Below are 12,474 nucleotides of genomic sequence, written 5' to 3' on the forward strand. Positions count from 1 at the left end.
CAGCTTCGAAAATGATGCCTTAGTGGGTGACAGCAAGTTAGTGGGGGCGATGCACACCCGCAAGTATAGCCAGACTCTCTCCCAATAACTTGAAAATATGTGACGATCGGCTACTGTACAACCTTGCAGTACGCTCAGCCATGCGCTCACGTGGTGTAGTTCATGCTGATAGTACATACAATGTTGTGTTTACTGAAAAAGAGATTTAAGTGCGAGACTTTTTAAAAGATGCAAACGTAATTAAACTGATCAAATAATTAATTGCATTAAATTGCTAAACAACCTAATTATCTAAATACTACAATGAAGTGAAAGCTACATGCCCAATACACCTGCTTATGAACTGTCGGTACGGCATAACAACTGCTCCTATTCAGCACAACTATATAATGAAACATTAATTACATCTGCCATTCTGCTTTTCTCAGGACTCCAATGAGTGTTATCTCTTATACACATTCAAAAAAGACATGTCAAGAACTACAACTTCTGGATTCTTGAACCGAACATGAATCAAATGGCCTGCACTATTCTTTTTGTATTTAAAATCTGAAGTATTGAACAAATATTATAAAATGTTAATTGTAGGTTTTAATGTCAAACTGTACAGTAGGCAAAAAGAAACACCATTGCGTAGTGTTCCGGATTATTTTTCTTCATTGGTAGTTCTTTCAGATGCACTAAAAACATGGTACACAAGTATTTTAGCATTTATCACTACTCAACTAATGTCACTGTAGTCAGGAATCAAATCCACACAACCTCTAATAACTGCCGACGAGGTTATGAGTTGCATTAAATTCAAGATCACAAAAATCACTGAAGTCTGTTGATTTTTGTTTCCTACTTTCAAAAGACCCTGTAGATCAATAGATGATGATGGTAGATTTTAGTGGCGCAAGGGCAACTCAGGCCAAAGAGCGCCAAACACACAGTTTTTGGTCGATTTGATTATAGAAAGTCTACTCAGGGTGGCAAGAATAAAAGAGTAATGTATAGGACTTAAACTTAGGTGTAGTGACTATGTGTGATGGGCATAAAACGGGCTATGCTTATGGGTTTTACAAAGTCATGCCGTGTCGTCAACAGCCTTTGTCAAGACAAGGAGTGCGTGCTGCATGACATATGATAAAAAAGTCTCAGCGATTCCCTCAGGATTGAGAGGAGGCTGAGATTAGTGAGAATATGTTATGGAATGTAGGAAGCCTACACTAGCTAAAAACTTTAACACTACTTTTGGGGGAAACAAGGGATCGTCTCTAAGAAAAAATTGTGGATGAGGCGGAATGTGACATTTGTACAGCTTTGGAAAGTGACACAGTCTTTCTGGTTTGAGGTACGGACAGGTAATTAGAACGTGAACTACAGACAGCTCATCACCACATTTTGCACAATGTGGTGCTGGAGAGTTGTTTAAAAGGTGCGAGTGTGTTGCATGTGTATGACCGATCCTGAGTCTGCACAGTGCAACCTCTTGGTGCCTGTTACGTTTTTCAGTCACATATCTTCCTATTCTTGGCTTTACTAAATGCAGTTTGTTTGCATTTGCTGCGTTCCATTCTTCTTGCCATTGTCTACGCATTCAGGATGTGATGAGTGGCCTCAGGTCCTCATACGGGATGGTGTCTACGTCAACTGATGGGCGGAGTGCTGCTGACTTCGCAAGTTTGTCCGCTATCTCATTGCCAGCAATGTTGCAGTGTCCCGGAATCCAGCATAGCGTGATTTTGAGCTTAGATTTGCGGGCTGACATGATGCATTTTCGAAGTGTATTAGTAACTGGGTTTTTGAGCATCTTAGTGGAGGACAGCGCAGTCACAGCACTGAGAGAATCTGTGTATATAATTGAGGCTGGTTCTTTCTCCTTTAAAATGTGCGTTACAGCTAAAAGTATGCCATAGCATTCTGCAGTAAACATACTGGTATGTTCGTTCATTGTTCTAGATTCAAAGAAAGCGGGACCGTGTGCCGCACATGCGACTGCAGAGGACTTGGAGGCATCAGTATAATATTCAGCACACCTGTATTTGACCTGCAGGTACTTGAAGTGTTGATCGATTGCGACTGGGTGGCCATTTTTTCCTACCTCTAGGAATGACAAATCACAATCGATAGCCTGCATTTCCCATGGCACAACAGTGTCCTTTTGAGAGATTAGTTGAAGATTGGAGACCGGTATGTGCATATTTCCAAGGTGTGAGGCCACTTTGAGGGAGTAAGGTGGTGTAGCTGATGGTCCCCTCAAAAACAGGAGGGCGTTCGATGTATCCTGCAATAGCGCACGAGCTGGGTGGTCGACATGGGAAAGCACCTTGATGGCATACGTGACACTTGTAAACTGACGTCGCCGTTCTAGTGACCATCGGTCTGTCTCAACATACAGGCTGGCTGTCGGGCTGGTTCGGAAAGCACCGCTGGCCAGCCGAAGCCCAAGGTGGTGCACTGGGTCAAGCATCTTCAATGCAGATCTTGAAGCTGACTCGTAAACTACCGAGCCGTAATCGATACGTGATAGCACTACACTGTTGAGAAGGTTCAGTAGACAGTCACGGTCTATGCCCCAGGACTGATGGGAGAGAATCTTGAGCAGGTTTAAGGCTTTCAAGCACTTAAGTCGTAGCTCTTTGATATGTGTAGCAAAGCTGAGCTTTTCATCAACCACAACACCTAAAAATTTGTGACCTTGTTTGGTAGTTATGGTTTGTCGGTTAATTGAAATGTTGGGGGGTGGCCTTATGCCACGTAGTTTTGAGAAGAGTATGCAAACAGTCTTGTCACAGTTAAACTTAAACCCAGTTTTGTCTGCCCAGCTTGACAGCTTGTTTACTGCCAACTGAATCTGACGTTCACATGTGGCTAGGTTGCATGATTTGAAGCTGATCTGAATGTCATCCACATAAACAGAGTAGGAGATTGTTTTAGGCAGTATGGTGCTTATGGAGTTCATTTTTACGATGAATAGTGTGCAGCTTGCAGCTAAGAACACTGCCCTGGGGGACGCCATTTTTTTGCGTAAACCACTTCGATAAGGCATTACCAACACGAACCACAAATGTACGGTCAGAAAGGTAGCTTTCAATAGTATTCAGCATATTTCCTGACACTCCAAAAGATCGCAGGTCACGGAGAATGCCATAACGCCATGTCGTGTCGTAAGCCTTTTCCAAGTCAAAAAATACAGATAGGCAGTGTTGTTTATGAATGAAGGCATCTCTGGCATAGGATTCAAATGCTACCAGTTGGTCAGTTGTCGACCGGCCAGACCTAAATCCAGCTTGATGACGATCAAGGAGGCCATTGTATTCAATGTAATACATAAGGCGGCGATTCACCATTTTTTCGAACACCTTGCCTAAACAGCTGGTCAGCGCTATAGGCCTGTAACTAGCAGCAAGTGTGGCTTCTTTTCCTTGTTTAAGGATGGGTATGATAACTGCCTTTTTCCAGGTCATGGGCAGACGCCCAGAGGACCATACATTGTTGAAAAGAATGAGGATGACGTCAAGCGTTTCTTCGTGTAGGTGTTTCAGCATGCCGTAAGTAATCCTGTCCGAGCCTGCTGCTGAGCTGCCGCACTTTGCCAGTGCTGCTTTTAGTTCACCTATAGTAAAGGGAGCATTGTACCCTCCAGCCGATGGCCTGTCATCACGAATAGGTTTACGTTCCTCGGCAAGTTTGTATCGCCTAAAGGAGTCTGTATAATGTGCAGAGCTGAAAATATACTCAAAGTGTTCGCCTAAGGCATCTGCCTGGTGTTCCAGTGTATCACCAGCAGTAATAACAAGGGGCATCGGATGAGTGCTGTGCCCTTGGAGTGCTTTTACTCTGTTATACACCTTATGCGTGTCAGTGTAAAAGTTCACCGATGAGAGGAAGGATTGCCAGCTCTGTCGTTTAGATTCTCGTCGGACACGTCTACCGTTTGCTTTTGCACGCTTAAAATTCACCAAGTTTTCGACTGTAGGATACCTGCAGAATTTTGACCATGCTTTGTTTTGATTGTCACGAGCATTTTTGCACTCAGAGTTCCACCAAGGTTGTCTTTTCTTTCGTGTATTGTTAGATTTATGTGGGATGGATTGCTCTGCGGCCTGTATAATGTGCAGTGTGACCAACGCGTCAGATTCATCGATGCCTAGGGTTTCAATTGATGAGCGCGATAGTTTTGAGAGTTTTCGGAATTTCGTCCAGTTCGCACCCTGTTCTCGGAACCTGGTTACATTCACAGTCATTGTACTCGTATTTCCTTTGTATTTTAGAGAAACAGGAAAATGATCACTTCCATAGAGGTTATGAATTACAGCCCACTCAGTGGTTGCCAAGAGTGAAGGAGATCCGATAGCAAGATCTATTGCTATGTATGAGTTGTGCGCTGCATTAAAGTATGTTGGCTCTTTTTTGTTAAATATACAGGAGCCGGAGGACAACAGAAAGTTTTCAATTAAGGAGCCTCGAGAATCCGTTCTTCTACATCCCCATAAAAGGTGGTGCGCATTAAAATCTCCAACCAACAGAAATGAATGCGGAAGCTGATCAATGAGTGCTTCATATTCTTTAGTAGAGAGTTGGTAGTCTGGACGGATGTATAGTGAACGCACTGTTGTTACTCGTCCAAAAATTAGGGTTCGTATTGCCACTGCTTCTAAGTCAGTAACCAGAGTGAGGCTTTGAGACGGAACTGCTTTTTGCACCACGATAGCAACACCACCAGATGAATGGGCAGTGCCCTGTCTGTCCTTTCGGTATACCACATATCTTTTCAAAAGGCTAGTGTGTATAGGTTTTAGGTGTGTTTCCTGTAAGCAAAGTATGTTTGGTTGGTGTTGTGCAAATATTTCATAGATGTCGTCTAAGTTCTTAAGTAAGCCTCGGCAATTCTATTGGATGATATTTTCGGCAGCCATTTTTATGAATGAGGAAAAGAGCGTGACTTATTCATACTTCGCTGCCTCTATTAGGAGGCTTCACTGGCGGGTGTCTTTTCACTCTGAGGCGATCTATGGAGCCCCGCCTCACTTGGGGGGATTCCGTCAGCATCTTAGACACTGAGGATCCTGGTGTCACTTCCATTGCCTCCGGTGGACCCTCAGAAGCTAACGGAGGTTTGTCAGAAGAGACAGGTGTCTCAGTTGTCTGTGTGGTCCCTGGGGTTTGATGAAGCTCGACCTCTGGGACGAGAAAGGTTGGCGCAGCCTGTGGCTGCTTGGTGGGGGGCAAAGATGTGCACGCATCAGCAAAGCTGTATTGCGTGCCCACCGTCACTAGACGCCGCCCGGCCCCCCGGCGCGCTGCGTCAGCGTAGGTTCTTCCGGAGAAGAGCGACACCTTCTTCCGGGCTTCAGAGAATGTGATGTTTTCCATTACTTTTATCTGGATAATTTCCTTTTCCTTTTTGAAAATTTCACATGTCCGCGAGTACGCTGCGTGCGGCCCGTGACAGTTAGGGCACTCTGTTTGCGTGGAAGTACAGCTCTCTGTTGGGTGCTCATGATCACGACATTTTGCACATGTTTGTTTTCCGCGACAGGTATTCGGCCCATGTCCATATTTCTGGCATTTGTAGCACCTTCTAGGGTTGGGTATGTAGGGGCGGACTTTGCAGTGAAGGAACGCAGCTTTCACGGATTCTGGCAGGGTGGAGCGGTTGAATGTTAGTACTATATGAGGCGTCACCACTTCTTCATTGTTTCGCCTGATGGTTATCCGACGGATGGCTACTACGCCTTGCTCTCGAAAGCCTTCAAGGAGGTCAGCTTCAGTTTCTCGCATCAGATCACGTTGTGAAATGACGCCTTGAACAGTGTTAAGGCTGCGATGGGGGGTGATAGACACGTCCAGGTGGGCGAACTGCTTCTGTTTAAGGAGAGTGTTTGCATGCTGTTTCTGGCTTCTTCAACAAGAAGATCACCGGATGACAGTTTCTTTGCGTCGTACTTTTTGCCTATTAGGTTAGCAAGGGTTTTAGCTATCAGGAAAACCGACAGTCCTGCAACTGAGATGTTATCTGTCAGAGAGTGTATGACTAAAAAGCGTGGGAAGTGGTCACAATCGCTTCCAGTTCGTTTGGAGCTTTGATCGGTGTGGTTCCTTTTCAGGAACCGATCATTGTAAGGGGGTAAAGATTTTGTCATGTGGTGCATTTTATGTTCGGCGGCGATGGTGACCACCCACCACCGAGCCCAACAGGGGGACGCTACAAGGTAGAACACTTGAAGGCGCCAGTCATACATCGCCGCTATAACCAGATATAACTACCCAAGGTTGGGTAACTACACAAGGTTAACCCTTGCCGCCAGGAAATTTGGAAGTAAACAGAAGGGAGTAGAAGACAGGACAGATAAATAGTAAGAGATAAAGACGAAGATGTAGGGAGAGAGAGATAGGAAAAGACGACTGCCGATTTCCCCTGGGTGGGTCAGCCCAGGGGTGCCGTCTACGTGAAGCCGGGGCCAAAGGGGTGTGTTGCCTCTGCCGGGGGGCCTTAACGGTCCAATCACCCAGCGTCGGCTCAACCCCCAGGATCTCCTTTTCCCCGGACACGGCAAAGCCACGCACGGCTAGGCGTGGGAGGGAGCCGAAACTCCCCCGTTAGCTCGGGTCCGTGGTGTCGCTACACACCAAACGCCTACTTTCGCAGGCGCCCCTGCGGGGCCCTGTAGAACAACAGCAAATACAAAAATTGGCACAATACTTATATATTGCAATAATAGTTCAAAAGTCTAAATGGTGTTCTCATATAAAAAGGCTGAATAAAGAAAACATTGCGCACAAACTGAACAAATACTATTCAGTTATTGAGAAGTTTAGATATTTTAAATAATAATGAAATATTTTCATGAGATGTGGCACATGAACTGATCTATATTTAGTAAAAGTGATAAATTGACTGTTGCACAACCCTTACTATCCACGTCTTTGACAGATAAGAAGCCACATGCAACACCCAGTTGCAAAACTCTTTTAGAGAGAACTCTGCAACTGGTAGTCAACCAAGACAGTGTGATTGTATAGCAACATTATTTAAAACCAATTCTTACTTGTCTCTTCCAGGTCGAATCTCTACTTCATACAGCCCATACACTGGTCGATGATCAGAGGTTTGCATTAATAGAATTGAGTCATAGAGAATACACTCTATATGACCTTTTCTCTTGCTTTTATATAGTATTCGATCCTAAATGAAAAAAGATTTCCAGTGAAAAATGAGCCTGACAATACCAATGCCATGAATTGAAAAGTGCAAACATAAGCTGTTACCGTGTACGATGGCACTCTATGCTTCACACCATCAAATTTACTCGAGCCAACTTCGAATTCGTAAGTCGGTCCAAATTTTATCTTTCTTTCTTGAAAGCCGAAAAATGCCTGACCTGATCAGCAGAGAAGAGAGAGATGCTGCAAGAAACACTGGTGAATGGAAAACATATACAGGAAACAAGGCAGTTCTCTTCTAATTAAACAGATTTTTAGAGCTCGCCAAGAAAAAGTGGTGCCCTTTTACGAGATATTCTTAACACTGCGAATCACTGTGCAGATAGCAAACCGAATACAGCCTCATCTAACGTCATATTTCATATTAGGCACATGGTACAATTGCAAAACTGAAGCTCAGCAGTTGTGTAGTAGTGTCAGTTTAACAAAAATCCAAAGGCTACCACCACTTTCTAGATATCTCTTTGCAAGATCACTAACGAATGAATGCATCTGCATTTCAATTAGGATCATTACAGAAGGGTTGAGAGGCGGTATAGTTGGTATATTTTCACACTGAAATATTATGAGCACAAAGCAACAGGATGTAAAGGAGGAGACAAACAAGTGCACATAACAAATGTCTTGTCTCCTCCTTTGTGTTCTGTTAGTTTGCCCTGCCAGTATTTCAGTATGAAAGGTCATTCCAAGCTGTTATAGGAAACTTTTTAAGAGACTTGTCTGGAATACCAGTGCATTTTGTAGCATATCTGGAAACATAGCTAACCTCAATTTTCTGCAGAGCAGGAATGACCCTACTTCTACTACTCTGCTTCAATTTTGCTATAGTAAACTTTACAATAAAATAAATTATTCGAATCGGAGAACATTTTTATTAGTTACTTTAATGTTGTGACTTATGAAGGCAACTTTTTTTAAGAAAGCCTCAGCTTTAAAGAACACTACTGCAAGTTTTCACTATACAGTCAGGAAAGCAATGTCTAGGGAATGTTTCAACGAAATGATTTTCAAACAGGCTCGTTATTAGAAAATTTGAAAACAATTTAACTGCTTTGTTACTATTTTACCAGAAGGTGAGCTTCACCACTAATGCAATTGCCCTCTCTGCCTCAGCCATTCTTTGCAAGCAGAGTTCCTTCACCCATGTGGTACGTGGTGTAGGGGCCACACCATGTTCACATGACTAGCTCTACCTCCCTTACGCCTTCTTTACCTGATTTTGCTGCATGGCATATATCTAGAGAGAGTGTATTAGATGATTAATCAATGTCACATGCCATAGAAAAAGATACTACAAGCAGTGTGTGTTCAGCATTTGTTTTGTGCATGACCTTGACTTGCTACATGTGCAGCTTTCACAAGAGCAAAAGCTCACGACATGTTTCAATATTCGACCGCTTTCACATTATGTTACTGTCAGTTTTTTATGTTTTGAAAGCACTATTTCCCCCCCCCCCCCACAATCTACACATCACTCTGTTTCATCTTAAATGCACAAAACTAATTAAAGAGTGTTGATTAAAATTTCAAAAAAAAAAAACTGAAGGTGGTATACAGAAGATGTAAATATACAAACCATCCAGCATAGCGCTTCTCACCTGATCAAATTTCAGGACGTTCTCATACGTAAGTTCTTTATTCTCATGGTGATCCTTAAATAAACCGACAACCGTGGAACGATCATTCATGAGTCAAAAATTCAGATTGCCACACCAAAATACATGGTCAAATCTTGCAGTCACATGTGCAATGAATCAAATGCACATTCACAAACCTTTTAGGAAAAAAAAACACCAAGCCTGTGCAAAACGCGCAGCACAGTCACAGCAAAAGCTGAAAGAGCGGCCCTTCTGGAGCCTTTTCTGAGCACTCTTGTAGAGACTACTACAAGTACACTTGCATGATACCCACTACACAGCAAATCACCATGATTTTGTGAAGTAGAAAAGCTTGCACTATTTCATTAGTATTTGTCTTTCTTCAGAGGAGCATGGTACCCGCTATGCACTTGTAAGGCATTATGTGCAATGTGCATTATCGGCATTATGTGCATTATTTGCTGACGCTGCAGCTAATGATGACAAACAATTATGACTGAGCCTTTTGTAGTGCCCTGGAACCATTAAACAGACCTAATCATTACGAAATTCGCATTGTGTGATGCTAGGTTGCTTTGTTACTGCTCTGAAATGCTCTTTTAACATGATTCCTGAACTGACAAGAAGCGTGCATAAGGCAAGTCTGCAGCAGAATTTCGAGCACAGGAGTAGCTCTGTGGTAGAGCACTGGGCTGCCACAGAGAAGACCTGGAGCCCCCTCAATGTGAGATATTTTTCTCATTTCGTTTTTTTTTTTTTCATACTTCATGTGATATTGGTTGCGGACACTGTCAGCGGACGAGTACGGCGCTGGAGACGGTCTTTTTTGTGATATCATAACAGCTTTCACTGTAAAAATAGTAACCTACCGAGAAATTAAAGATGGGAGAATGTGAGCACACCAGGGATACTAACAGCTCGGTTTTAGGAATGGACCTAATATTAATGTCGTTTCCTTTTTCATTTTTTGCCCTTAATGTACTGTAAGAGCATGAAAACAGTAAACAGAGCAAAAAATAGCCGAGGTTCTTCATTTTTAAAGACAGGGTGTGCAATTATAGACACAAAAAAAGTCATGACACCACAAGATGGCCTGGGCTATCTATTAGAATGAATGATGTCACGGGGTCGTGACGTGGCCGAAGACAGGAAACTTCGTGTTGTGATTTAACTGTTTATTTGGGCGAACCTGTGCCCGGTAAAGGGAAAGTCTAATTACAGCAGCAGTCTTGCACAGATAGCAGTCTCGGACTGATAGCGGCGAACGCAGCGTCGGCCTTCGATGAACAACTGACTAGCGGGGAAGCGCGTCGGCATTTATACTCTTGCCGCCGAATGTTCTAGCGTTATCGCTGGCGGTGGCGTAGGTTCCAGAACAATCTGTACCGTTCGCACAGTGGGCGTGATCTTATTGAAATGATCTACTACAGTCCGGAACCTTCTAGAAAACTGCAGGCGCGGTTTGCACTGAGAATCGTGTGGTGTTTTGGGATGATAACAAAAACTTGGGAAATGGAACGTGGCATTGCCCCCCTCTCAAAAAAGGCATCGTCCCGATGCTTTAACTAAAGATGAAAGTACAATAATGATGCAAGAAAGTACAATGAATAAATTACCATACAACAATAATACAAAAAAAACTGGTTCAGTTTGTTAACGCGCATAAAACGGCTTGAGGCGCGCGACATGGACGACTTCAGGTCGCGATCGGCGTCGTTGAGAGTTCGTGATGCCGTCGGGGACAACCTCGTAATCAAGTGAAGTGGGCCGAGACGTCGAACCACCCTGTACGGTCCGAAGTACCGTCGCAGAAGCTTTTCACTTAGTCCACGTCAGCGTATCGGCGTCCACACCCAAACACGTTCACCGGGCTGGTATTCCACGAAGCGTCGTCGAAGGTTGTAACGGTGGCTGTCGGTCGTCTGTTGATTCTTGATACGGAGACGCGCAAGTTGTCGGGCTTCTTCGGCGCGTTGAAGGTACTCGCTCACGTCGAGGTTTTCTTCGTCGGTGACGTTGGGTAACATGGCATCGAGCGTCGTTGCCGGGCTCCTTCCGTAGACTAATTTGTATGGAGATATCTGCGTCGTCTCCTGCACCGCCGTGTTGTATGCGAAGGTCACATACGGAAGAATGGCGTCCCACGTGTTGCGTTCGACATCGACGTACATTGACAGCATGTCGGCGATCGTCTTGTTAAGCCGCTCGGTGAGGGCGTTCGTCTGTGGGTGGTACGCTGTCGTCCGGCGGTGGTTTGTTTGGCTGTATGCCAAGATCGCTTGAGTTACGTCGGCAGTGAATGCCGTTCCTCTGTCGGTGATAAGAACCTCCGGGGCGCCATGACGTAGGACGATATTTTCGACGAAGAACTTAGCTACCTCGTATGCACTGCCTTTTGGCAAGGCTTTTGTCTCGGCGTAGCGGGTGAGGTAGTCGGTAGCTACCACGATCCACTTGTTTCCGAAAGCCGACGTCGGGAACGGCCCCAGTAGGTCCATACCAATCTGGTGGAAAGGTCGGCAAGGTGGATCAATTGGCTGCAGAAGTCCCGCTGGCCTTGTCGGCGGTGTCTTGCGTCGCTGACAGTCCCGGCATGTTCTCACATAACGAGTGACGTCGGTGGTAAGACGTGGCCAGTAGTACCTTTCTTGTATCCTCGCGAGCGTGCGAGAAACACCGAGGTGCCCTGCCGTCGGATCGTCGTCCAGGGCCTGCAGGAGTTTTGGTCGCAGAGCTGAAGGCACCACAAGGAGGTACTTAGCTCGAAGCGGTGAAAAGTTTTTCTTTTGTAGAAGACCGTTTCGTAGAAAGAACGACGCAAGTGCGCGCTTGAATACCTTCGGGACTTCGGCGGTCCTGCCTTCGATTAGGGTCTTAAGTTCCGGGTCGGCCCTCTGTCGTTCAGCGAAGTCGTCGGTAGTTATCGTTCCTAAGAAGTAGTCGTCATCCGGGTCGTCGGGTAGCGGTTGGTCGACAGGCGCACGAGAGAGACAGTCGGCGTCAGAGTGTTTTTTTCCGGACTTGTAAATGACAGTAATGTCATATTCTTGAAGTCTCAGGCTCCATCGTGCGAGGCGACCTGAAGGGTCCTTCAAGGTGGCTAGCACACACAATGCGTGGTGGTCGCTCACAACTTTGAAGGGTCTGCCGTAGAGGTAGGGGCGAAATTTCGACGTAGCCCAGATGATGGCGAGGCACTTCTTTTCTGTTGTGGAATAATTTGCTTCTACTTTGAATAGCGATCGGCTGGCATAACTAATAACCCTTTCAAGTCCGTCAGCCCTCTGCACAAGAACGGCGCCAAGACCTACGCTGCTTGCGTCAGTATGTATTTCTGTCTCTGCGAATTCGTCGAAATGGGCAAGTAACGGAGCCGTCTGGAGGCGATGTTTAAGCTCCTGAAAAGTGTGTTCCTGTGGCGTTTCCCACTTAAACTCCACGTCGGCCTTGGTAAGGTTAGTGAGAGGATCGGCGATGCGGGCGAAGTTTTTCACAAACCGCCTATAATAGGCACACAGGCCCAGAAATCGGCGCACGGCTTTCTTGTCAGTGGGCGGCGGGAAGTTGGCGATGGCGGCTGTTTTCCGTGGATCGGGACGAACTCCAGACTTGCTGATAACGTGCCCCAGAAACAAGAGCTCCTCATACGCAGATCTGCACTTTT

The 12,474-nt window shown here is 45.2% G+C and overlaps 1 long non-coding RNA gene across 1 annotated transcript in view; it reads right to left on the reverse strand.

Annotated features, from left to right (window-relative positions):
- The window catches only part of LOC142776073 (uncharacterized), a 41,445-nt gene extending 32,793 nt beyond the window's left edge, over positions 1-8,652 (reverse strand). Inside the window, exon 1 of the long non-coding RNA XR_012887283.1 lies at positions 7,038-8,652. This is a non-coding gene — a long non-coding RNA (uncharacterized LOC142776073). The remainder of the gene's footprint in view (positions 1-7,037) is intronic.
- Between the last annotated feature and the right edge of the window lie 3,822 nt (positions 8,653-12,474).

This window comes from Rhipicephalus microplus, chromosome X (genome assembly GCF_043290135.1).
Source record: "Rhipicephalus microplus isolate Deutch F79 chromosome X, USDA_Rmic, whole genome shotgun sequence".
NCBI lineage: Eukaryota > Metazoa > Arthropoda > Arachnida > Ixodida > Ixodidae > Rhipicephalus > Rhipicephalus microplus.